Source organism: Cavia porcellus, unplaced genomic scaffold (assembly GCF_034190915.1).
Source record: "Cavia porcellus strain 051 isolate PalLab524CR breed Dunkin Hartley unplaced genomic scaffold, mCavPor4.1 scaffold_18, whole genome shotgun sequence".
NCBI classification, from domain to species: Eukaryota; Metazoa; Chordata; class Mammalia; order Rodentia; family Caviidae; genus Cavia; species Cavia porcellus.
This window is the reverse complement of record NW_026947501.1, coordinates 68,443,491-68,470,705: the sequence shown is the minus strand read 5'-3', so window position 1 is coordinate 68,470,705 and position 27,215 is coordinate 68,443,491.

Sequence of the window (27,215 nt, the reverse complement as noted above, 5' to 3'; positions counted from 1 at the left end):
CATCAGAATTACAGCAGACTTCTTGACATAAACCTTCAAATCATGAAGAGCATGGGGGAAAAATAATTCAACCTTTGAAAGATAATAACCTCCAGCCAAGATTGATATACCCTGTACAACTGTCCCTAGAGATTGATGGAAAAACAAGGTGCTTCCAGATAAAGAGGAACTAGGGAATTTGCAACCACCAATTCAACTCTATAGCGAATACTGCAGGATATTCTAAAAAAAGAAAAATACAAAGATTCCAGAAACAGTGGCAGAGAGGCCACAATGAATGAAGCAGAAAGCAAAATGAAGACAAACTGACAACTAATGACAGAAAAAGAGCTCAACAGAAATGAGGCAGAGAAAGTTGAATGGTAGGAACAGCTATTTTGGAGAAAACAAGACATCATAATAGCTAGTGCTGATTTAATATCTTGTTTTGAAGTCCCATCAAGCTTTTGTTCTTCTGTCTCCATCAGTCTTAACATGTTGTATCTTACTGGGTTTTATTATATGTGATAATATAAACGAAAACTTTTATAGACAAGGAGATTATACAGAAACCATTGTTCATTTTGTTAGTTGATTCTAAATACCCTGTAATACTGTCATTCTCTTGAATGGCTTTTATACTGTCTTGACATGTTTGATGCTACAGTATACGACGTTATACTCAAAGATTTCAAGGAAAGAGACACTATGGTAACTACTTTTATGTCGGGATATCATGTGGTGAAACACTATTTTGCTTAAATGGTTATGTTTTGACCTGCGCTGTTTTGTTGTTATGCCCTTTTTTAAAATCTCAACCTCCTTTTTAATTATTTTTTTAATTTTTATCTTTTTAATTAAGGGGAAAATAAAAATAGCTGGATATATTATAGTAACCTGCTTTGATTTCCTATTAACTTGATTTGAAACCCTGTATTGCTCTCACCATCTTGTTTTGACTGATTTTCTTCTATTCTGTTTCGCTCGATAGTACCAAGTTCAAAAGTACAGGCAATAGCTGTGAAGACAATAAGATTCATTATGATGCCCTTTCTGGTTGACTATTATCTTCTTTTGTAGTCCTGTAATGTCTCCAATGTTTTGGTTTTATTAATTTTGTCCTTTACTGTTCAATTTTGTTATAACTGATATAGGCAATTCTTTTGAAGAAAGCCAGAGGTATTGTGGTAACCATTGTTGATCACCTTGTATTTTGTTTTTACATTATGCATTATGTCCATCCTTTTGATTTGACTGGCTCTGTTTTGTTATGTCACATTTAGTTTTACTCTCTTCAAAAAAAGTAATAACTGTGGGAGTGATAAAACCCAAAATGTGTGATTTGTCATTATACAAAAGAGAGGAAAAGAAAGTGCTCTAAAGGATATAACTGCATGTATATTTATGATAACCATATTACTGAGTTTTGTTGGATCATTGAATGGAACTGTTTGCAGTCAGTGTTTGAATGTCCACTTGTAACTTGAACAACTATTTCTAAGATGACAATATGTAATCTATTAACTAGTGATTTCCTACTGTTTTCTGAAATTCTGTATAACTTGTACCCTTTTTCTTTTTTTTCTCAAACAAAACAAAATCAGTGTAGCATGTCTCTCTTCTGGGATAAAGACCTTGAGGTTTTATTGTTACAGAGTGTACAGGATCTTTCTAGGATGACCTCTGAGAAGATTTAAGCTTTTGGAGACTTCTGAGCAGCTAGGTTTGCTATTACAGATGGCCACCAGGTGGCGTCAAAGGCCTCCCCTCCGCCAGTCACTGGGCTGGCTCCTGGCCCTTGGCTTCTTGGCTGGAGTTTAGAAGACCCTGGGGGAGTCTTCCTTGCATGGCCTTCTCTCCTGGAAGAACCTTTGCTCTCTGAGCTACTGAATTCCCCTCACCAAACTTTTAACTGTCTGAAACACAAGTGACCCCTGTCTGGGGAAGCCTTGGCAGCTGAGGGGCAGTCTTGTCACCTGGTTGGTTCACGTGGGCTGTGCTGGCCAGGGGTTGTGCCTAAGGGCACTTATTATGGGTACTGTTGTGTGGACCTGAGATATGCTTGCATGACCTCAGGTAAAAGGTTTGAATTAGAAGAAATTTTTTGAGACAGGATTTCATGCAGCCCAGGCTGGCCTTGAGCCCACAGTGATTCTCTTGCCTCAGTCTCCCAAGTGCTGGGATCACAGGTGTGTGCTACCATACCTGGCAAGAATTTTATTTTATTTTTGAGATAGCAAGACCGTATGCAGCCTGTAGTAGCTTCATAGTTGTGTGATCCTCCTCTCTCTCTCCCAGGTGCCAGGATTTCAGGTGTGCCACCCCCCCACTTCCTGTAAGCCTATTGCATGGGCTCCATATTGGCCATGAGAGATTCAGGCTTCTTGCTGGCAGAAGAGTGCTGTTTTAATGCAAATGGTTAGGAATTATTGCCCATGAGACAGTGATTCGTGGCTTGTGGCCTCCAGAAGACTATGGAGGGGATGTGGATGTCAGTGTGTGCTATGTAAATGGACCAATGTGAGCACATGCGCTCTGAATACTCACAGCTTTGCAGCTATTTCACTGACCTTGTAAGGTATAAGCATGAGTTCTTGCTAAGTTTTTGTCAAGTTAAACAGATTAGTAGTGAGACTTGGACAAAATATATAACACACATTAATTAAATAGAGGTTGAGTGTGTGTCCTTGGTTGCCTGCAGTGCCATGAGTGTTGTGGTACCTGTTTGTAGGATATGCCATCCTTGGCTGTAACCAGAAGGAATAGGCCAATACTGGCTGATCAGCAGGCTGCGCAGGTGTCAGTCTGGTGCTAGTGGTTGCAGACTTTGTGCAGTAGAGCTGCTTGGTAGCATGGCTTTTTATGTGGTGGTGGTGGTTGGAGATGTCCTGGAACTTTTGAGAAGGGAATGGCCTGAGTGAAGCTGCCTCTTTGTTGAGGACAAGATTCCCTTCTGTAGCATCTTCTAGTCAAATACTTGAGCCTCTCCATATGCCAGCTTGCTATCAGGGCTGTTACTTGAGAAAGAACAATGTCTATCATGTAGGAAACTGAAAAGCAGGTGAATTAGTTACTGCAACTTCATGCTACATCTTGAGGTTCCCCATCGCAGCTGGGCACTCTGCTGCCCATAAGACTGGGCTTTGTAGAGACTTCTTGCTTTCCAACAGCCCCCAGTAGCACAAGGTCCATCCCTAACAGCTCTGCGTTTCCATAACCCAACAGTGTTGGAGTCCTCAAGTGTGGTCCTGGGTTGGGTGAGAGACCTTTTTAGTATTATACTTTTCCTGTTTCAACATCGGTTACTTTGTGGTCACCCCAGCTCTCGGCATCTGGGCTTCATTTGGAACAGGGAGTTTTTCATGCTTGTGGGCATTGGTGAGCGAGGTGCTCCCCCTGTAGTCAGAGGATCCAGGCTCTCCTGGGGGGTTGCTACCTTGGCTGAGTCTCTCCAAGTTTATGGCAGTTTGCCCTTGGTGGGTCTGCTACTCTGGATCTTGAGCTTTCTCCATACTGTGGGGTGCTGAAGAAGCTCATGAGGACTAGCAGTGCATCTGGGGCTGGAAAGGAAACCTGGAAAAATGGTGGGATAGTGACAGAAGCGGGGTGGGGGCACAGAGGTTAGACACTGAGGAGACTTTGCTTTAGTTACAGGGGCTGCATTGTGTGGAAGGTCAGGGCTTTTCCAAGACTGAGGGTGCTCATGAAGGTGATGACTTCCAGGGAGGGAACAGGATCTCTAGTGCTGAGACACCTGAGCTCAGAACAGTGGTACTGCCCAGGTAGGCAGGGGTGCAACCCACTGTAGGGATGAGAAGAGAACTGCAGCTTCTGTAGATGGCCCAGCCCAACCAGGTGGGTGTGAGTACTGCCAGGTCACGTTTGCCCTGGATGCACCCACATGTGCACCAGCAAAGTGCACATTCTTGGGTTTTCCTTGTAACATTCTGTTCTCATGGTAATAGTTGAAATGACCTGGAGGTACTGTTTCTGGTAGAACTGTCCTGGAACTTAAGACAGTAGTAGGCCACTGAACCCAAGTTTGGGGGCAGAAGCCACTGTTGGGTTAGTAACCATAATCTGAGGGAGAAAAACATTCATTTGTTGGTTCTAAATGCCTTATCCTACAGCAGCCCAGAGTAACTATGGCTGCCTGATGACTATGCTTGTTGCAGCTCAGAATTCCTAACATTCTCCTGGACTGCTGTAGAACATGAATGGGGTATGGGAAACTCAACAGGAGCCTGACTTCCTCTTCTTGTATCACACTGAGCCTATGGCTCTGATTCTTTGCAAAGAAGTATGCAGAACTGGGAGAAAACCAAGGGAGGATGTAAACCTGTCTGGGAGCTCTGGAACAAGCAGTTTCCTTTAGAGTTATCCCACAGGAGCATGGCTGGGACTTGCACTGGTGGCTCTGCTTATTCCTGGCTGTGGGCTATAGCTAAGGGACCTGACTATTAGAGCTGGATCATCTTTCCTGCTGAGCAATGTGCCCTGCCCAGTGGGATCATGTGTTTTTCAGTGTGTTGGCCTAGCTCTCAGCTAGGTGGTGCCTTTGCTAAGCTTTTAAGAAGTTTCTCCAATACATCAGCTTCTATAGGTCTTCGATGAGCAGTAATGAAAGCATTGTGTTTTATGCACCTTTCACATTGAGTGTGTTGGCTGTTCCAGATGAATTGCATGCAATTTTGTGCAGTAAACTAGGTATTCTGAAAGCCATGGGCAGTGGTAATACAGTTACTTAGGTATTCTGAAGATACTGATATTTGTCAGTCACAGTAGGATAAATGAGTCATTTTGGATAGACAATCCAATGTAAATCACCTTGGTAACCCAAGGCTCTTTGGTTCGCCCAAGGGATGATCACTTTAAGGAGGGTTTGAATTTACTCCTCCCAGCTGAGATCAAGATCACAAAGTGGGAAAGGCACTGAGCTGGGTGGCCAAGAACAGAAGCTGGTTGACTTCTGGAAAACTCATCCTATCTGCTTGATGGTAGACCAGATTCCCTGTGATAAATACTGAGAGGCTCTGATGTCTGGTACAAGCTTTGGATCCTGCCTGTGCTATGGGTTCCTCCTCCTTGTGCCCCTTCCTCAGGCCTCCTTGTTGCCCATTTCCTAAACTTGATGCTTTCAGGCTCTAGCCAGCCCGCCACTCCTGATAATGCATGATCACCTTAGGCTCCGTTTGCCATCATAAAACAGATGACCAAGTGTGCTGACTGAACTGCTGTACACTGGGAGGACTTTGCCTGGATAGTTTAAAAGGGAGCTCTGAAATGACATGATATTGTTGGCTGTACATTCAGCTTGATTTATGACTGAGCCAGTCACCTCTGAACTGGGAGTCAGTGTCCCTGTGTACCTGGCTTGGCACTGGACAGTTCCCAATGAAGTGCATAGTAGTGAGCTGACGGCGGAAGTTCGGGGTTGACTGGAGTCTGAGGCACCTGTCCTTGGAGCAGAAGTGTGGTCTGACTTGAGAGTTGGTGTTCCTTGGAGCTTATGCCTTTGTGGCTCTTACAGCAGGCAGATCATACCGTTCTGAGCACTGGTCTGTAGATGGTTACTTGATTTCTAACCTGGAGATCCAAGTAAGGCATAGCACAATGCTTGGGGTTCCTTACAAACTGCCTGCCTTCTGCAAGTGAAGGAGTGGGTTTATCGTGGGATTTTAGGGGCCTTTAGATGTATATTCCCAACAAGACCTAGCAGACATCTCAGCCTGGATCTCTGACTTACCTGGGAGGCAAGGCAGAAGGTAGGCAGGCCCAGACCAGTGGCAGAGAACTGAGTGTTTTCTCAAATCTGCAGCATTTTTGATCCCACTGAAACAGTGGTTTGGAGCAGTATTACCCTTTGTCACATGTGGATGTCTAAAGTTTCCGTTGTGAAGGTAAAGTGGGAAGTGACATTCTGGGATGCTCAAAAGCTCCTCTGCTGTGTTAGCTCCTGAGTCTTTGTAGGTTGCGGCCCAAATACTGCATCACTAGGACTTTCAGAATACAAGCTACTTCCTGATCGTTGGGCAATCAGTGGGATGCTGATATTTCAGTGGACCTGGGTATGTTTGTAATCCTAATAGAATAAGGTTCCTGAAAATCTTGAGTGTAGCAGGGATCTAGAAGTTTGGGAGCTCAAGGATAGGACTGAAGGAGAGTGTCCTGTTGCTCATCTCAGGATAAAGCAAACACAGTGATCCTCACTGAAGAGCAATGAAAGAATGTGTACTCCAGATCTCTGGCTGTGCAGAATGCCACAGGAAATGAAGAAAGTGAATCGGTTGGCAACAGCTACAGAAAAACACAGCAACAGTATTTGCCCAAATCAGAAACTCCAAAACTGTCTTTACTGTGACTGCTAGTTATATCAGGAAGCCATCAGAGTCCCGATTGTGTGTCTTAAGATTATGCAGAGAAATGGAAAACCAAACAAGTATAGTATTCCCTCAATGGGTGGAAAGTCAATGTCTCTGGATGGGATTTCTCCACTCCCAAAGAAGCCACTGTTTATTAGGTATAAACTATGATAGGTGGGGATAGTAAAGATTACAATTCTTCAGAAAACTCAGATTTAAGAGGGCACAAATGGTCTTATGCTAAGAAGAATCTCGTCCTGCATTATAATCCTTAGTTAACTCAACAGTTTGCAGATGGTCTTATACTTAAGAGTGAATGGGGAATCTTAGATGAGTGGTACCAATAATCCTAAACCTCTCTTTTATCCCATAAAGAAATGTGCAAAATTAGCCATCATGAATTTGTGCTCCCTAGAAGTTCAGCATGACCAGTATGAGGATGCCCTTGGTAAGGTCATAACTGCTCTTGAGTTTCTTTCCTGAGCATCAAGTTGTTCCATCTGGGGACAGCTGGAGTCCATTCCGTGCCACACTGTAGTATCCAGGGCTGGAAAGGAAGTCCCTGCTTTGCTGGAATGCAGGGCCCAGTGATCTTAATCCCAGCATCCATGAAAACTAGTGGTTTAGAGTAAGAATTTGAAGATGGGGAAACGGGAGAATAAACATGGGTCCATAGCCACTGTGTATCAGTGGGGACTGTCCAGATGCCTTTTCTAATCTTTATCCCACTCAGGCTCCTGGAGTCTGACTGGCTTCCTGGCTTGTCTTTCCTTCAAATCTTTCATCTTTTTCTGGGCATGTGACCCTTTCCTTGTTCTTGGTGGAAGAAACATGATGCATGTGGGCCTTAGGAAAAGGTAGTTCAGTGTATAAAGATGAAAGGGGACTTGTGGTGCTCATCCTGCTTCCTGGGAACCTTTTAGGTCCTGAGTTCTTGGACTTGATCGTCAGTATTGCTTGCATCAGCTGTCTTCAGATATTTTATTGCTTAGTCCAGCTGCCACTGCTCTTTGAATTGCTGGAATTGGCTGCAGAGGGCAAATATGCCTTCCTAATTTTTTCCCAATGTGGAAATCAACTGCTTTAAGTACAATGTCTATCTTAGTAACAAAAACTCCAGATTTCTAGTTAAGATTATAAACTATAATCTTAAATTTCCAAAGGAAACAGGTAGTTTTCGTATAGAGGAACGTGGCTTTTCTGAAATGAAGTATAGGAATCCACAGATCTCTGCAATGGAGCTGGCACTCAAGGCAGAACTGGGGCTGGACTCAAATAACCTGGGCACTGTCCCACCTGAGGGCTTGTTGAGGGTGAGACAGGTACCAGTAGCAGCACTGGAGCAGTCCTAGGCTACTACAGTGAGAGCTCCCCCAGAGTGGGAGGTGGTAGAGGGACTGCCAGAGATGGGACTGGCAGGGATGTTCTGGCAGCCAGCAGCGAGTTCATTTTCAGGCTGCAGTTGTTTAGCTCCAGGGCCAGGCTCTCCCTCAGTCCTGGGGTGACCTGCATGTGCTCTTTGAGGACTATGTGATTTTTGTCAAACACCCTGCATTGGGTCTCAGGAACTGTGAAGTAGGTGAACAGCAGGAAGATAGAGGTTGAAGATAAAAAGAATAGTAGGTTGCTAAGGAGGGACAGGTTGTTGAACTGAAACTTTTAAAATGTAGGGAATGAATGCAACTTTTGCAGGGGTGCACACACATGCAACTTGGTAGCAGTTCATGTGGAACCCTGGAGCCACTGGTAGATGGCCCTCTCCAGTACCGCTGGCTATTACAGAATTCTAGCCACTGTCCACCAAGTTGGCACAGCATGCAAGGATACCTGAAAGACACAAGCAGAGCCCACTGTGCCCACTGTCTTCATGCTTGCTTTTGTGATAAATAGCTGAGCCTAACCCCCACCTTGAAAGCCCAATGTGTGTGAGAAACAGCCCATCCCACTCATGGGTAGGCAGATGGCATTCACCTATTCCAAAGAGCATGATGCCTTCAGGGAGGCCAAGTATGACAATGCCAAATGCTCAGGAAATGGTCCAGATTTTCCCATGTCTTAGAAAAACTAGAGTCGTTTCAGCAAATGCAGCCTGTCCAATAGCAATAGATGTTCCCTGAAGGTGAACAGGGAGCTTCCTTCCATCCCTGAAGTGTTGGAACCCAACAAACCTGGTGGCCTCATAAGGATCACTCCAGAGACAACAGAGGTGAATGAAGAATCTCGAGGTCTGCAGACTTCCTTGAGAAATAGCCAGGCATCAGGAAACATTGGGCAGCCCCAGGGGGGGGACCTGGCATCGGTGAGGGACCTGTCTGGATAGCACAGTGTGTAAGGACCATGGAAGCAGAACCAAGGACTCCTGAGAATGAGGAAATGTCACTGACCTTTTGGGTGTATAAACCCAGTTTTGCTCTATATTAATCAAGGGATAATGAGCAGTTTGAACACGTGGTGATTTCTTTTTTAAAAAATTTTATTTAAAAGGAAAAAGAAAAACAAAACAAAGCGGTGTAAGGGTACAAGTAATACAGAACTACAAAAAAAGTAAGAAATCATCAGTTAATAGATTACATATTATCATCTTAGAGATAGTTGCTCAAATCACAGTATCAAAGCATACAAAGTGGACATTCAAACAGACTGCAAACAGTTGTGTTCAATGATCCAACCAAGAACATTAATATGGTCAGCTATTTAACACCCCTAAACACACTTGCTGTTGTATCATTTAGAGCTCTTTTTTCCCTCTTTTTTACAACAAAATTTACACATTTTGGGTTTTATTACTCGTTAGTTCTTATTACTTTTTTGGGGAGAGAATAAAGTCAAATATGGCAAAACAAATCTGTCAGTCAAAACCAAGGATAGACATAGCACATGATGTAAAACAGAGTACAAGGTTATCAACAATGGTTATCAACAATGTCTCTTGTTTCCTTAAAAAATTGTCTATCATTAGATATTATAAAGTTGAACAAAACAGTAGAGAACAAGACCAATAAAACTTAAGCATTGTAAACATTACAGGACTTCCAAAGGAGACAATAGTCAAACCAGAATGGGCATCTTAGTGAATCTTATTGCCTTCAAAGTAGTTTCCTATACCCTCAAACTTGATACTATCATACAGAATGGAACAGAGTCTCATTAGGCAAAACAAGATAGTGGGAGTATTACAGGACTTCAAAACAAGTTGATAGGAAATCAAAAATGTTACTATTATATATCCTGCTAATTTATAAAATTTTTCCCCTTAATTAAAAAACATAAGAAATAACTAATTTTTTTAATGAATAAGGGAGAGATTGAGATAAAACAGGACATAACAATATAACAATACAGGTCAAAGCATGACTGTTTCAGCAACCTAGTGCTTCACCACCAAATAACCCGACTTAATAGTAGTTACCATAATGTCTGTCATTTTCCTTGAAATATGTGAATAAAACTTCATATACTATAGCTTCAAATATTTCCATATCAAGAAGCCCAGAATAAAGCCTTTCCAATTAATAAGTGAAAACTTTATAGGGCTTCAAGGCCACATAATGGGGAATCATGATTACCACATATTTTTATATAGTTGAATCATTACTTACATTAGGGAAACTTTGGTATTCATACATGCGAGATTGATTTATTTCACTTATTTGTGTGGTCTCAAGCTGTGCCAATTTATTGATAAATATCTCAATGTGATCCTTCTTTATTGCTGAATAATACTCCATTGTATAGAAATACCACAACTTTTTTATCCATTCCTCAGTTGATGGACACTTGGGTTGTTTCCAAGATCTGGCGATTACAAATTGTGCTGCTATAAACATAGGTATGTGGTGATTTCTATAGCACAGAAGTCTTGTGCTTTTTTGGTTGATTTGTTTAAAAAAATTCTTAAAGACAACTCTAGGACAGAGTACCCTGTGGGAACAGGTTCTTGTGTCCAGTAAGGACTCACGTGTGTGAATAATGTTGTAGAAAGTTGTGCAGAGCCTGTGGCGTCTTCATGAAAAATGAGGGAACCTATTCTTGGAGATTTTTATGAAATGAGTCAAGGAACAAGTCACTGACCAGCATTCAGTCTAGATGCTCAGGATCTGTTCTCTGCCTTATGACAGATTCTTCATGCCCAGAACAGAATTCACCTATGTTAGCTGAAGAATGTATACAGGCTCCTGTCTGTATTTGAGGCATGAGAATAGATCCTAGGACATCACTTTGGTATTTGACTTCTTACGTTGTTATCCCATTTTTGTGGATTTTGATTAGTGTGACATGTCCCAGGTCAGACTTAGTAACTCATATAGTGACTTCTCCTCACCTCTGAGGACCTGTACTGTAATGTCAACGAGGTCTTGATTTGGTCTCCTATGTTGATCCCAAGAAAAACATAGATGAGAACCACTGTGAGTTGGATTCACTTCTCTCTGAACTTGTACTACAGATGAGTGAATTGGGTTCACTTAGTAGCTTTGCTATTTTAGATTTTCCCTTTGTGTATGATACTTTATCATTTACTATGGCAAGGCCTCCTGGTGGTTTATAGCTATGAGGTGCTCCTTTGAGGACATTCGTGAATTTGAAACTTGTCAGGAATGGGTTGATGTTGCTACCTGACTTGAGGTGGCTCTTCTGACCTAATTTCCTAGCAGTCTTGGCCTATATTGCCCTGGTCCCTTTCTTTAGACACCATTCTACTGAAAGGCACCCTGCTGCAGGGTTTTGAGACACCACACACATTGGCTATTAAGATGGCATGCATGATCATGTTAAAACCTAGAAGCATTTAGAAACTATTATTAAGCAATGTGCACATAACTTTTTACCAATGAGGATTCAGGCTTATATGTATTTGAGACTGCACATTGCAATCTGACTTGACACCTAACTACAAAGCTTAGCACAGGAGTGTGCCTGGGAGATAACCATGGAAATATAGGCATCATGGGATCTGAGATTCGGTTGTAGGTTTTTGCAGTTGGTATTTGCAAGAGAAATGAATCTTATCAGGACACTGAAACTTAGAAGAGTAGTTGTTAATATTCATCCAGAGTCAAGTGCCAAAGAGTCTATACTCTAATGATTTCTGAAACATTCAACCTCATCAACCCACTGAGGAATCTGTAATGGTGTGTCTGTGCCAGGAAGCTCCAAGGCTGGCACTAGAGGCTCGAGTGCTTATTGACAGACTGAAAGGCTGGTGCCGAAAGCTGAAGATTGTGTGAGGAAAGCTGAGAGACAGCACCCAAGGTAAGTAAAGGTGAAGAGTGAAACTTTCAAGAAACATCATCCTTGACAATGAAGACCAGAATTCCTGAAAAACTGACGGAAGTTCTTTCAAGGAAAGTGAGACATCATGGTGTTCTTTCAAGGAGGATCATGAGGACATGCATTCTCCCATTCTTCTGTTCAGCCAACAACTGTATAAATGGTTCTTCCACAGTCAGAACCATGCTCTCAATTCAGCTGGGTGTTCCCACCCCAAAAAGCCCTGAGCCACCACCCAGGTAGTGTTGAGGAGGTTGTTTTCTTCAGTAATGTCTTGGAGAGGATGTCAGGACACTACAGTGAGAAGTGTCCCAGGGGAAGTAGAGAGACCCAGAATCGGCATGATTTCCATGTGCATTGAATGTTGAAATGTATGGCAGAGGGGAAGGGGGGTCCCCAAAGGTGCAAGGAAAAGATGGCTCGGTGCAGCTCTAGGGGGCGTGCTGTAGCACCCATGATGGGGCTTCCTTATCTGGGGTGCTTCTTGGGAGATCTCTAGAAGGTATTAGTGAACTTGTTATCCCTGGTTCTCCACATGTTCTGGTGCTTGCTTGCAGGATGAGTGCTTGTCTTATGCCATGAACAAAGGAATGAGGTCACTAGTATGAGAGAAGTAGACAGGCACCATATGATTTTGTAGAAAGGAGACACAGGCCATAGCCCTGGAGTTGGGTGTGCTACTCTAGAAGCATGGGCATTGGCCAAGCCCACCCTTGCTAAGAGTGAGACAGGCACTGGTGGCAGCACAAGAGAAGTCAGTTCTATATCACCACTGTGACGACTTGGCCACAAGGACCCAGGTGATGTGGCCCATTGTGATCTGAGAAAAGTCCATGTATATCAAGTTCACTGTGAGTGCATTGCATGTGTCCTTGAGTAAGGGATCATGATGGTGAACAGGGAGCCATTGCACCAAGAGATTAGAGTGAGCCAGCATGTGCAGGCTCCTTGCTTCCTGTCCTTTCCAGCACAGAAATCAAAGTGAAGATGATGTGAACCCTGCTCCCTCTGATGGTGTTGGAGATGGGCTCTTGGAGTCCTGCACCCTTGAAGATTTTTGTGGAATAGAACACAGCAGTGATGTCTGAGTTTCTGGGAGATCTACAGCATGATGGAGATGATGGGCTGCTGGTGGTAGCAGGTTGTGAAGACCTCATGTGACACACTACCTTGTCCTGTCTCATCCACATGTGCTCATCATTTTCTTGCTGGATATCCTGGGATGCATCCTGGAAGCCCCACAGCTGCTGGGATGTCATCTTGGCATACTATTCCTGCTAGTTAATGAGCAAGTCTATAGGACTTTAAGGGCACAAATGAGGTGCTATGGTTTGTAAGATGGCTGGGACCATGGGCCAGGCCAGTGGCAGAATACTCTTCCATCCACAAGATGAGCTTCAGGCCAAAGATCCAACCCACTAGAACTGCACTGATGATGCTCCCCTCATGGAGGGTAACGCCATTCTGAGGTACAAGGGCAAAAACTCCCTGTACAACCTGCAGAAGAGGGCCATGAAATGTGGTCTGTGGTCCGTATCACCACAGACTTGGTCATCTTGCCTAAACCCATGAGGCAACTCCACACCCACTAGAACAGTGGCTTAGAGCAGCATTGCTATTTGTCATATGTTGACCTGTGAAGGTGAAATTGAGAAATTAAAGTTGGAAGTGATGTTCTAGGATGCTCAAAAAGCCCCATGGCTATGTTACCTCCTCAATCTTAGCAGGTTAAGGGTCCAACAGTGTGATACCACATTTTTCGAGTACGTGCTACTTGCTGATTATTTGGTCTGTCAGCGTGATGCTGATATTTAAGTGGACCTGGGGGAGTTTTGTAATGCTGATAGCATAAGGTTCCTGCAAATCTTGAGATTAAGCAGAGATCAAGAAGTTTGAGAATTCAGGGTGAGTCTTAGGTATACTACTGCTCTTCTCAGGACTAAGGAAAATGCGCTGATTTCTCACTAAAGAGGAATGAAAAGAAGGTAGATTTATTGCTGTGCACAGAATTCCAGAAGCCATGAGGGTCATTGGGCACACTGTATATTGTCTGTCACCTGGGGTGGGTTGAGTGAGTAGTTCTGCCCTATGGCCTGAGACTGAATTCTCAGTTGGAGCTGTTCAGTTGTAAGGGATATTCTTCCTCATAGTGAAAGAAGGCCTTTCTTCCTGATCTTGTCACCTGGAAACCTGTGGTCATAATGAAGTTTGTTGGGCTGGGAAATCCCAGGCTAGTATTAGCAGAGACATACTGTTACAAAAGCCCAGTTTTGGGAAAGGCTGGCTTTGTTTTATTACCCTGGTAGGATAGAATACAAAGAAGTGTTCCTCACACTTGTCCTCACCCATGCCTTTGGCTGTGGATAAGATGGCAGTCACAGGGCAGGGTCAGCCATGGCTGTGGGCCTATGCAGGGTCTGCCTATCCACAGGATGAGTTAGGTCTTCAGGAACACTCATTCTGTTTCTTCTCTGGATTTCCCACAGGATAACAGGAAGGTTCTAGATGCTGATGAATTGGTTTCTATCATTTTATAAAACATGGAGCGTTCCACTGTGATGGGACAGCCACATCTGGTGACCTTTTCCTAGGTGTAGCTTGAGGAATTTTCTCTTGAATCTGATGCCACCTGGGCTTCAGATCACAATGGAATGAGAATCATCCTAGATGCCATGTGTTTGTCATTCTCATGTTCCATATATACTGTCCAGTGGCGCAGATGGACTGTAACTGCTAGTTATATCAGGAACTTGGCAGAGTCCTGATTGTCTGTCTTAAGAATGCAGAGAGATAAAGAAAAACCAGACAAGTGCAATGTTCCCTCAGTGGCTGGGAAGTCAATGTCTCTGGATGGGATTTCTCCACTCCCAAAGCAGCCAATGTTTCTTAGGTGTATATCGATGTAAGAGGGGCTAGTAAAGATTACAGTTTATCAGGAGACTCACAATCAAGAGTGTGCAGATGGTCTTACACTAAGAAGGATATCATCCTGGAGTATAATCCTTAGATAACTCAACAGTTTGCAGGTGGTCTTATCCTTAAGAGTCAAAGGGAAATCTCAGATGAGTGGTACCACTAATCCTAAACCTCCCTTTTATCCCATAAAGAAATATGCAAAATTAGCCATTAATGAATTTGTGTTCCCCAGCAGTGTAACATGGCCAATATGAGGATGCCCTTGGTGAGGTCATAACTGCTTTTGAGGCTTTACTGAGAATCAAGAAGTTGTAAGATCTGGGGAGATGTGTAGTTCATTCCATGCCACACTAACTTTTTTGTTGAAATGTAGGGCCCCGTGATCTTAAATCCAGCATCCATAAAACTAATGGTTTGAAATAAGAACTTGAAGATCCAGGGAAGGAGAGAATAAACATGGTCCATAGCTCCTATGCATGAGTGGGGACTATTCAGATGCATTTTCCAATCTTTGTCCCACACAGGCTCTTAGAGTCTGACTGGCTTCCTGGATTTTCGTTCCTTCAAACCTTTCATTTTCTGGAAATGTGACCTTTTCCTTGTCCTTGGTGGAAAGTGGAAGAAGGATGAGGCGGTGCAGCCTCAGGAACAGGTAGTTCTGGGTACACGGTGAAACGGTACTGCTGATGCTCATTCTGCTTCTTGGGAACCTTGAGGTTCTAAGTTGTTCAAGTTGGTCCTCATTATTGCTTGCGTCTAGCTGTCTTGAGCTTTTTCATTGCTCAGTCTAGCTGCGTCTGCCCTTTCTGGAATCTGCTTGCACATGTCAAAGATGATTTCCTAAACTTTGTGAATGTAGAAATCAAGTGCTTAAAGTAGAATGTCAAACTCAGTAGAAGAACTCCAGGCTGCTAGTTAAAAATTTAAACTATAATCTTATATTTCCAAAGAAAACGGGAATGCGACTATTCTGAAGCAAAGCGGATGTCTGTCCCTTGCACTGAAGCAGAGCTGGCACTCAAGGCAGAAGAGAGTTTGTGCTAAGGAGCCTGGGCACTGGCCCAGGCAGGGCTTGCTGAGGGTGAGATGTACATGTAGCAGCACTGGAGCAGTCAGTGTGGACTCCTACAGTGAAGGCTCCCCAAAGAGTGGTGGTCACTGTCCCTGGTCCTGGCAGAGGTTTCCTGGCAACCAGCACTGCTGGCTGGCAACTGGACTCATTTCCAGGCTGCAGTTCTTGAGCTCTAGAGATTTGCTCTCCGAGTCCCAGGGTATAACCTCCATGTGCTCTCTTAGGGCTGTGTGGTGTTCCCAAATGCCCTGAACTGAGTATTAGGAACTGCGAGGTAGTGAACAGCAGGAACATAGAATTTGAAGTTAAACTAGTAGGCTGATATGGGGTGAGAGGTTCAACTAAGAGTTTTAAAACATAAGTAATGAATCCTGCTATGCCAGGCATGTGCACACATGGTATGTCTGAACTGGGTGACAGTTCATGTGGAACCCTGGAGCCACTGCCATACAGCCCTCTCTAGTACTACTGGCTACTACAGAGAGTTCTAGCCACTGTCTGTGTCTGGAACATCATTTGAGGAAATCTGAAAGACACAAGCAGAATCCACTGCACCCATTGTTGTTCATAAATCCTGTGATAAATAGCAGAGCCTAACCCCCACCCTAAAAGCCCAATTTGTATGGGAAGCAGCCCGTCCCTCTTGTGATCAGGCAGACTGCTTTCTCCTATTCCAAAGAGCGTATGATGGCCTTCAGGGAGGCCAAGTATGACAATGCCAAATGCTCTGCAAATGGTCCAGATTTTCCCATGTCTTAGAAAAACTAGAGTTGTTTCAGCAAATGCAGCCTGTCAACTAGTGATAGATGGTCCCTGAAGGTATACTAAGGAGATTCCTTCCATCCCTGAAGATCTGGAACAAAATAAAACTGGTGGTCTCATGATAAAGATCACTCCTGTGATGTCAGAGGTGAATAGAGTGTCTCGAGGTCCAAAGATTTCCTTGAGAAATCGCCAAGCAGACGGAAACACTGGGCAGCCACAGGGGGTGCCTGGCATCTGTGAGGGCCCATGTCTGCAAACGCTGTGCATAAGGACCATGGAAGCAGAACCAAGAACTCCTGAGAGTGAGGAAACATCACTGACCTTCTGGGCCTATAAACTGAGTTTGGTTCTAGATTAAGCAAGGCGTAACTAGCGATTGGAACGCATGAGATGCGCCAATTTTTCCAGCATAGATGTTTTCCTCTTTTCTGTGTGTTCCTTAAAAAACAATGTGAAAAGGCAACTCCAGGACTGGTACTTGCTTCTTGGTTTTGAGCTCTACGTGTATGTCAGGCAAGAGTGGACACTGCCAAAACTCTTCATGGCTGGGCGGAGATGCCCATCAGTGGTAGCTCACAATTTTCCAAATTGGAAGGTTCCAGAATGTTCCCCTGGAGCCTCATGTCAGGGTCTGCACACAGGAGCAGATTCATGATGCCAGCAGGGACTCATTGGTATAAATACTGATGAGAATAATTATCCAGGCCTTGGGGAGTCTTCATTGAATATAAAAAAATCATACCCTCTGCTAGGTTTTTATGAAATTGTTTGGGGAGTCATTGTCCTAATCTTAAGTCTAGATTATCAGAATTGATGCTTTGTGTTCTGTCTTTTTAATAGATCCTTCATGAACTAAATCACAAGCTATTTGGTTGATGAACTTTTTATTGAAATTTCTTTGTTTGACTTCATATACTGTCACTCTAGTCTTATGGATCTCTAGTCTGATGTGTGTCCCAGGCCAGTCTAGGTACCCAGCCCTGTGAAGGAGGAGCCAGTGCTTTGGCCAGGGGGGTTGCTACCTATTTACATGTTGTAACATAGAATACTTACAATGCATTTCTTGAAGTACTGAGTGAGTCCCTTCTCCAGAACTGGCTTGTGTGACTGATAGGTTCCCCACTCTTGTTTTCAGACCTTTATTCTGCTAATGTGTATGAGGTCTTTGGTCTCCTTTCTGTGTGGATTTCAAAAAAGTTACAGATGAGAATCCAGAGTGTGTTGGACATCTTGGTTCATTTTGTTGTGAACTTCTTTTAGAGGGAAATTGTTTCCTACCTTTGCTCCTATTTTACATTTTCCCTTTGAGTACAACATTTTATATTTTGCTGTGGCCAGGGTCCTGGTGGTTGGCAGCTATGAGATGCTACTTTAGTTTGGGGTCATTCAAGAATATGAAATGTGCCAGGAATAGGGAGGTGTTTCCACATGACTTGAGGTGGCTCTTCTGACCTCAGTGCCTGGTGACTTTGGCTTGTGTTGCCCTGTGACCTTCCATTAAGGACTGTTCTATTGAATGACTCCTTGCTACAGAGTTTTGGGGGCACCATAAAATACATTGGCTGTCAAGATGGTCTGCATGATCATCTAAGAGCCCAGCATCATCTTGATGTTCTATTACATAGATAAAAAGTTGTTTGTGTGAAAATTTTATGAGGATGCGAGCCCATGAGTATTTGAGACTTCACAGTACAGTCTGACTTCCCACCTAATCAGAAGGCTTAGCACAGAAAATGCACCTGGGAGAACCATAGAAATGGACAGAATGGAATCTGAGATTGGGTCGGGTTTTTATAGTTGGTATTTTAGTAGTCAATATCCATCCATAGAATCTGCCATGTAAGATTGCTTCCAGTCAGGAAGCGCCAAGACTGGCCCTTGAGGCTGGAGTCTTTACTGACAGGTTGAAATGCTGGTGCTGAAAGCTGAACAATGTATAAGGAAAGCCCAGAGACAGCACCCAAGGTGAAAATGAAGACTGGAACTCTCTAGAAATGTCAGTCATCCTTGACAATGAAGAGCAGAACTCCTCAAAAAAGGACCAAAGCTCCTTCAAGGAAAGTCAGGCACGTGGAGGTCTTTCAAGGAGAATCAGTGTGACATCAATGCTGCCAACAAGCCCCCTGAGTGGGTCTTCCACATCCAGAACCAGACTGACTCAATTCAACTGAGTATTGCCACCCAAACTGGCACTGAACCACCACCCAGGTAGTGTTGTGGAGGTTGCTTTCCCCAGTAACAGCTCAGAAGATGTCAGAGTCCACTGTAATAAGTGTCCCAAGGGAAGGGCAATGTATCATTCTTGGTATCATGTTTGTGTCTATTGAAAGTGGCAGTAGAGTACAGCACAGGGAAAGGTGGATCCACCTTGTCCTAGGTCCCCTGAGAGGTGACACTTGATATTACATATTAGAGTTCAAGACACATTTGCTTCATTTTGTTCACAGCAAGCTTGCTCTTTCCCAGTGATGAGACTGAGGCCCTCAAATGTGAAGTGTCCTGTGTGGAAGTGGATGGCACTTCTTACCCATGTGAGGATTTCTACTCATGCTTATGAATTCTCTTCACACTGAGAACGTCCTTACCCAGTGATCAGAAATCTTACTGTTCAATAATGTCCAAAGGATAGCTGAGAAAGATTTTGTCGACTCTCCTGGAGAATGTATAGTACTATTTTTTTAAAGCAACAATTTATTTCCTATTTTCAGTAAATCTGCATGTGAGGCTAGAATATACTCCTTTATGAGTGGTACATAATTTTTAACGGACAAAGGCTAACAAACTAAACGTGAGATATTTGTGCAGGAGAGGTATGGTGATAGTCCTGTATTATCTGTACAAGTGGTATTTTAAGATAAACTATGACCCACCAAAGTGACTCCAAAATATGAGGAATAGTATACTGTATATAATTGAGTCAAATATACTCTGAGTTAGGTTTGGGTTTTTGCATTATTTTCAATGTCGTAGTTACATTGGTGGAATATTCCATGTTACATTTAAAACTTCCTGGGACTGTTCAATAATCTCACAAGGATAAAGTTCTCTAAAAGTTTCTCTCCATGGAGAGGACCTCTTGTATCTGCGATGGTTCAGCAAGTCCATGGTCATGGAACCCTGATTAAACGCTGTCTACTTTGTTGACCAGGTTTTTAGAGAATGCAGTGTGTTCCTCATGCTTGTCATTTCCACAGCACTGTAGGAAGCAGAATCTGACAGTGTTGCCATTGGGAGATCATTCAGCATTCTCCTGGGGACCCACACTTTGTCTAAGGGAGAAGATGAAGCCAGGGATGAGTAGAAGAGGAACTTACCGTGCAGCATGGGGCTGACAGTTGAAGTGACCCAAGTTGAGCATTGATAACGCATCATTCCCTGTAGGTGTGGGCTAAGGCACACCAAAGAGTTGTGTCTCAAAGGGGACACGTCATTCTGTAAGATCTTACATCACACAATCATCTATTACTGGAACAAAATCCCTGGCACCTACAATTTAGACTTTGCTCACAATTTCAAAGGGTTCAGTTCACAGTCTCCTGGGTTCATGATGTCAATCGCATTGTGTGGAGAAAAGCTGCCCAAGTCATCACATCCAGAAAGTAAAAAGAGCCAGAGCAAGGGACAGACTCTCCAATGACATGGCCCCTGGGATTCATGGCTTGCTGGCAGACCTATTTCCTAATAGCACATTCGGCTATGAACTCACTCATCCCCTGAGTATAGCAGTGAAAACCATCCATGATTCAGTCACCTTCTGAGAAAGCCCACCCTAAATACATGAGACTCTGAAGTGTGTTTGAAGTTTAAACCGTAACATTCCATTCCTGATTTCTGGCTCCCTCTGAAGATAACAATTGTGTGTCTCACCCCATTTCTATCCCCAGCCAGCTTTCAGGTCCTCAATGCCACATTCAGCTATATAACCAGTGGATTAATCCACAGGGTATGACACTCCATTTTCTAGTCACCTTGCAGAAGCCCATCCTCTGACGTTAGACTAATCTGGTGATGGCAGCCCATGATCCTTTACCAGTATCACCATCCTGTCATCTTGCACTCTTCAGAGTTAGCACTTCTGATGCAGTTGGCTTACCTGGTTCCATGATTGGAATCCTCCTTGCAGGGTGCATGCCTGGTTGCCATGTCCTCATGTGGTATATTTCCTCTGTTCACCTGCAGTCACGGTTGGGAAAGTGAACCAAGAAGTTTTGGAGTGGGTCATCCGAGTTCTAGCATTCTTCCTTGACTCGATTATGGCTTACTAAGCTTGGATTTTCTGGCTTATCAAAGTCCAATACCTATACCAAGATAGTAACTTTGCTTTTTGCTTTTGGGTATTTAGACACAACCATTCCAAAATGTTCCCTGTCAGAAAAATTGGCTGTGCTTTCGTGTTCTGCAGGTTGAGGCTTGATCCCCACAATGACAGTGGGGAGAATCATGCATTCTCTGAACGAGTCCTTGAGAATGATGGCAAGTGGGCAATGGCTGCTTGTGTTCCTTCCAGATGGTGTGACTGGTGATGGTGCCATTTACAAGTGCTTGAAATAAAAGCCTTGAGATAAAAGTGCACTGCATCCTGGACGAATAGCATCATGTCCTTGAAAATACTTAGATACTCACTTCAGGCATAGGTGACACAGCATTTTAGCTATCTGGCATTACCAGGCATTCAGTATAATAACTATTAGAGTCAATGGATTCCAGGGTTCTTGATCATATGTGCATGTTTGGCACTGCAGTGAATGCCCTGGTCTGATGTGATGTTCTATGGGTCACTGTGTTGTGCACTGAGTAATAATTCCCAGGTAGTGGTGCTAGTTAAGTGTACATGTGGCTAGGAAGTTTTTACAATAGGGTAGTAGGTATCTATTCATTTTCAAAGAACCAAACATTGGTTTTTCTGGCATTACAGAAAGCCATGGTATTTGACTTTATCAAGTGGATACTGGCAAGCTACCATGGAGGACAGAGATGTTCCGGGACTCTCACAGCTTACACTGATCATTCTACAGCTTACTAAGACATGGTAGTACCTCAGTCATCCTTGGAAAGCATGAACCCTGTTGTGGCTCAGTGGCTGTCATCTACATCCATGGCCGTTATGTCCCTGGTCTCTCCATTAGTGAGTTGACGGACATGGAATCATCAGATGAATAATAGATGTCAGTGTGTCTAATTGTTTCTCCAGTGTTTTCTGCAGTAGATAATCCCTAGTGTGCCTCTACCAGAGACCAAGTATCTGCCTCAGATCTTCCAATCTTTTCATTCCATGTTGCTGTTTGTTTGGCCAGGCTGTGTGGCTCTGCCAATGAATCAATGCTTATTCTAACCCTGCAAACACCCCTCAAAGGCTTATTTTCTAGATGATTTTGGTGGCTGAGAACATTGCTGGAAATGCTTCCTGCTTGGACTGTATTCCTCTCAGGATTTCCAGGTCTATAGTTGCTTACTTGTGCCTATTTTTAAATCCAGGAGCATCATCTTCAGCTATCTGTAATGAACTTTATAATGGAGTATAGGAGTGAGCTAAGGGAAGAGTACTGATTTAACAGTGGTCCATGAGGTGTGCAACTTGTTGTGTCCCTCAGGGACAACTTCTGCAACTTGATGGCTTATGGTTGGGTGCATCCAAACGTATGCGCTGATGAGTCTAATATAACTCAGTTAACAGTGAGTGGTTGAGGTTTTATATTCACTGTTATACGGTTGTGTATGTCCTTTCTACCATGGCCTAGCTTTATGCCCAGAGATATCTTAAAAAAGGCTACAAGTGGCTTGGCCAACTTCAACCAATCCCAGGAACTTGTTCTCTGACTTTTCTCACTGGATATTTGATAGTGACACTACAGCCTGCCACATCTTTCCATAGAACCCCAAGGTTCATGTGATCCTTGAGTAACTGGAGCTCAGATTGCTTGAGTAAATGTTCTGCAGTCGACTAACATGGCTTTTCTGTACCCTCATAGATCATTTAACTTGGTTCTCTCTTACAAGGACTTACATTGTGTTAAAGTAGATATCTGTAGGCAAGGCAATCCCTTAGAGTCTTCAGTTTTCAATGGTTTCAGCATATAGCCCTGCAAACACCTGGGGTCAACAAACTTTTGTTGAAGGGGGTTCAGGTGATGTCTTTGAGTACCATCAGCTATGATGAGGATGTGTTATGTGTCCTTTCTCTGGAGTTTGCTCACTTGCCAATATAATTAGGTTTTTTTCTTTGTACAGTTGGCTTTTATACATATAACCAGTGAGAAATACCAATAATGAATAACCAGTGAGTAATCATGAGAGAAGTAATAGAACCAGGTACACTGACATTCAGTGTTCACTGATACTCCCCTGGGGTTTCCTGCTAGATGGAAGATGTCCAACTTGTCAGTCTGAGTGTTAGTTTATCTTGTAATCATTTTAGGTTGAACAGGTCATGTCTAATTCTGTGATTTATTCTCAGTGATTTGCATATACGTTGATTTCAGGAACCTGAATATAAGGAATATGATGAATTCTTAAACAGTGCATGTCATAACTAAGGAAAGGGTAGAGTTCTTACAGTTGGAGGCGGAATCACCAAAACAGGCTTCATTCTAACCCTATAAGAATAGGAAAAAATAGCTTAGAACTCACACCATGATACTCGACATAGAAAACCCCCAAAACTCTATTGAAAGACTCTTAGATATAATAAATAAATTCAGTAATGTAGCTGGATATAAAGTCAATACTCAGAAATCAATAGCATTCCTATACACTTAACAACAAAATCACTGACAGTAATATGAGAAGGCTCACCCTTTATACTAGCAACCAAAAAATGAAATATTTTGGAATTACTCTCATGAAAGAAGTGAAAGACCTATACAGGGAAAATTATAATATACTGAAAAAAGAAATTGAAGATTATCTCAGAAAATGCAAAGACATCCCTTGCTCATGAATAGGAAGAATAAATATTGTGAAAACGGCCATTCTCCCAAAACTCTTATACAGATTCAATGCAATCCCCCCAAAAATACCATCAACATACCTCATAGATCTAGAGAAATCACTCCTAAAATTGTTCTGAAGTGAGGAGAGATCTAGAATAGCAAAGACCGTTCTAAGCAGCAAAGGCAAGGCAGGAGGCATCTCAATCCCTGACTTGAAGTTATACTACAAAGCAACTGTAGTAAAATCAACATGGTATTGGAATCAAAACAGCCGAAGATCAATGGAATAGATTAGAAGATACAACCACAACTACAAACACACTCAACCACCTTATCTTTGATAAAGGGGCCAAACATGTTCACTAGTAGAACGACAGTCTCTTTAATAAATGGTGTTGGAAAAACTGGCTCTCCATATGCCAAAAACTAAAACTAGAGCCGTGCCTATCACCATGTACTAAATTAAAATCTAAATGGATCAAAGATCTGAATATTAAAACAGAAACACTAAATTTGTTGGAAGACATATTGGGTAAATACCTTGAAAACATAGGGCTTGGGAGAGCATTCATGAACAGGATTCAAACTGCATGGGAAATACTTTCCAGAATCAATAACTGGGATCACCTCTTACTAAAAAGTTTCTGCATGTCAAAAGAAATCTCCAGCATAGTGAAAAGGAAACCCACAAACTGGGAAAAAATCTTAGTGAACTGTCCCTCAGACAAAGGACTTCTGTGTAAAACATATAAAGTATTAAAAAACTCAGACCCCCAAAATTCAAAGGTCCAATCCAAAAATCGGCATCTGAGATGAATACACACTGATCAGATGAAGAAATACAAATGGCAAATAAATGAAAAATGTTCATCATTAGTCATGAGAGGAATGCAAATTAAAACCACACTGAGATTCCATCTCACTCTTGAAAGAATGGTCAGGATCAAGAAAACCATCAACAAATGCTGGAGAGGCTGTGGGGAAAAAGGAACTCTCCTGTACTGTTGGTGGGAGTGTAGACTGGCACAACCATTGTGGAGGTCAGTCTGGAAATTTCTCAAAAAGCTGGGATTGGAAGTTCCATTTGTTCCAGCTATTCCATTTCTAGGCATATTCCCAGAAGAACTGAAAGCATCATACCACAGTGATACATGTGCACCCATGTGTTTATACACCTGTTTGCAGTCTCACGGTTGAATGTATACTTTGTATGCTTTTAATTTGTAACTTGAACAACTATTTCTAATGTGACAATATGTAATCTATTAACTAGTGATTTCTTGCTGTTTATTTTATTTTATTTTATTTTATTTTATTTTTTTGAAATTCTGTATTGTTTGTACCCTTCTACTGTTCTGGTTTTTTTTTCTTTCTTTAAATAAAATTTTAAAAAAAGAAAAAACCAGTGTATGACATAACTAAGGAAAGGGTGGAGTTCTCACAGTTGGAGGCAGAATCACCAAAACAGGCTTCAGTCAGACCCCATAAGAGTAGGAAAAAAATAGCTTAGAACTCACACCTCAGTAGTGGACAGATTTATATCCATGTTGATAAGATTTGGAGTCTCCTGGTAAAATATGGTGATTTCATTATGTATCTTGATTCTTCTGTTACTGAAGAATTGCCATCTTCAATGGCTATCTCTTAACACTGTGTACAGTGGCTGCTCTCAGTTTTCCCACGTGCTTTAAACGAGTGCGGAAGATGTCTGTTTTCCATTGCTGGTTTACCTTAGCCTTGTGCTACTTGCTCCCAGTATCCTCTTCATCACAGTTTCCCTGCGCCTGCCCTGCTCATGCAGGCTGGTATCAGTAGTGCTACAAAGTCATGAGATGGCTCTAGCAATTAGGTAGCAAAAAAATTTTGGCGTTTTCCTGAAGTGATTTTGATGTGACAGCTCTTCCATGGTTTCATTTGTTGTGAGTGGTTAGGAAATATGAGGAACTACTGGGAGATGCAAACCTATGCAGCTGCCATTGTCCTCAGCTGTTACCTCTTTGTCCACTTTTATAATACAAGGTTGAAACAGATATTATGTCATAATTTATGAGAAATATTGTGCGATCAGACACATCTGACAGAAATCACCTGCTTTGCCTTTGTCCTCAGCTAAGGCTGCTTCCCAGGCTCCTGAGAGTTTGCTCAGCTCACTCTGCTTCCATTGGCCTGGACCACTCTGGAGCATGGATTTCCTATCAACCATCATTGGTGTTTTCTGTTTTCCTGAAATACATTACCTCCATTGCTACATTTCTATGGATTAACGCCTAGCACCTCAAAACCGAAGATTCATTCCCTTTCTTAAGTAGATTCTGTGTCTTTAGGTGTCCGTTTTCTAGTGTTTGAGGTCTCTCGATGCCACAATAGCACTTACCAGAACTTGGTCTTCAGACTTGGTGATTGCCATGTGCTAAGACCATAATTTGAGTCTTCTAGAGGAGTTAAATGGTGACAGTGACTGAGTGTTTTGAGGGCTAGGCTGATGACAATTTTTAGCTATGTTTTTCATGTAGCTCATGTGAACACTTCATCCTCCCAAAGCCAAAGAGGTGCCTCCCACCTCCCAGGTGTCTCAGAATGGTCTCGGGTTCTGATTAATCCCTGGTTGATCCTGCCCCCACTCAACATGGATTTTTTGGGTACTGGTACCCTTACTCCAGGGCTGCTCTTGCACCAAAATCAGTTGGAAGATGATGGCATAGTGCTGGAAGAGGAGCCTGAGATCAGAGTGCTACTGTCAGCAGTGTATGCATCCCGTGTACAGGCTGTGTGCATCCCTGTGTGGTGCTTGGATCTCAGCCTCCTACTAAGCTACTGTCCAGTGAGGCTATCAAGACACGAGTGCCTGTGAACTCACTGACAAGAACATGAGTGGGCCTGATTGTGAATTAGTGAAATGAGGCGGCTTTTGCCAAGGAAGGTGAGCTTCAGTAGGTGTATGTCAGCAGGCTGGCCCTTGTTAGTGTATGGAATATTTTATCGTTAATAATACCAGATAGACGAGGTGAAGGCCTACTATAGGTTTGTATCAAAGGATAGAAATGTTTTGTGTCTTTCCCTTAGATATTCGTCGTCTTCTCTATTTCCTGAGGTATGGTCATTAGATAAGTAAGGGTCATTTAAATGCGTCCTTAGCAAAGTTATTTCTAGATGCCTTAGCAGGGGCATCCACAGTAATGTTTAAGGATAAATGTAGTAAACACGGACTGAGCTCTTATTTGATATCAGATGAACAGATGAAGCATTCCTCACTGAATTTTTAAAGTTGTAGTGAGAATGTTTACCATGAGCTTTAGTGTTACCAATAGTACACTGTGTACTTTAGAGCTACTTTACTGTATGAACAATGTGCTGAGCAATAGAGCAGACAAGAAATATCTAAGGGAAAAATATGTTCATATTACCAGATAGATGTTAGGCCCTGCTAGTATTTTTGTGTCAAAGGATGTTTGGTGTCTTTCACCTGGATGTTATTCCTCTTCTTTGCTGAGGTACAGTGGTTTGATTAGTAAGGGTCATTTAGATGTGTCTTTGGCAAAGCCTTACCAGATAATGCAGCAGGGACGTCCACAGTCGTCATGTTTAGGGATAAATGTAGTAAATGTTGATTGAGCTCTTAGTTGATATCAGATCAAAGCTAAAGCATTCTTCACTGAATTTTCAAAATTGCATTGAGAATATTTACATGAGCTTTACTCTTACCAATAGTACATTGTGTACTTCAAAGGTAATACACTGTATGAACAAGCTGTTTACAACTTCTAGTACTTACCATGTAAAATCAAAAACCTTACACCCCTGTAACAGCTCCATGGATTTCCCCAGTGATTTCCTGGTATTCTGTGATAATTTAGGCTTAGGAGCCATACCTTTGCTGCAAACTCGGGGTTCATTGTCAAATGTGCTCTTCCCTCACACGCAGGA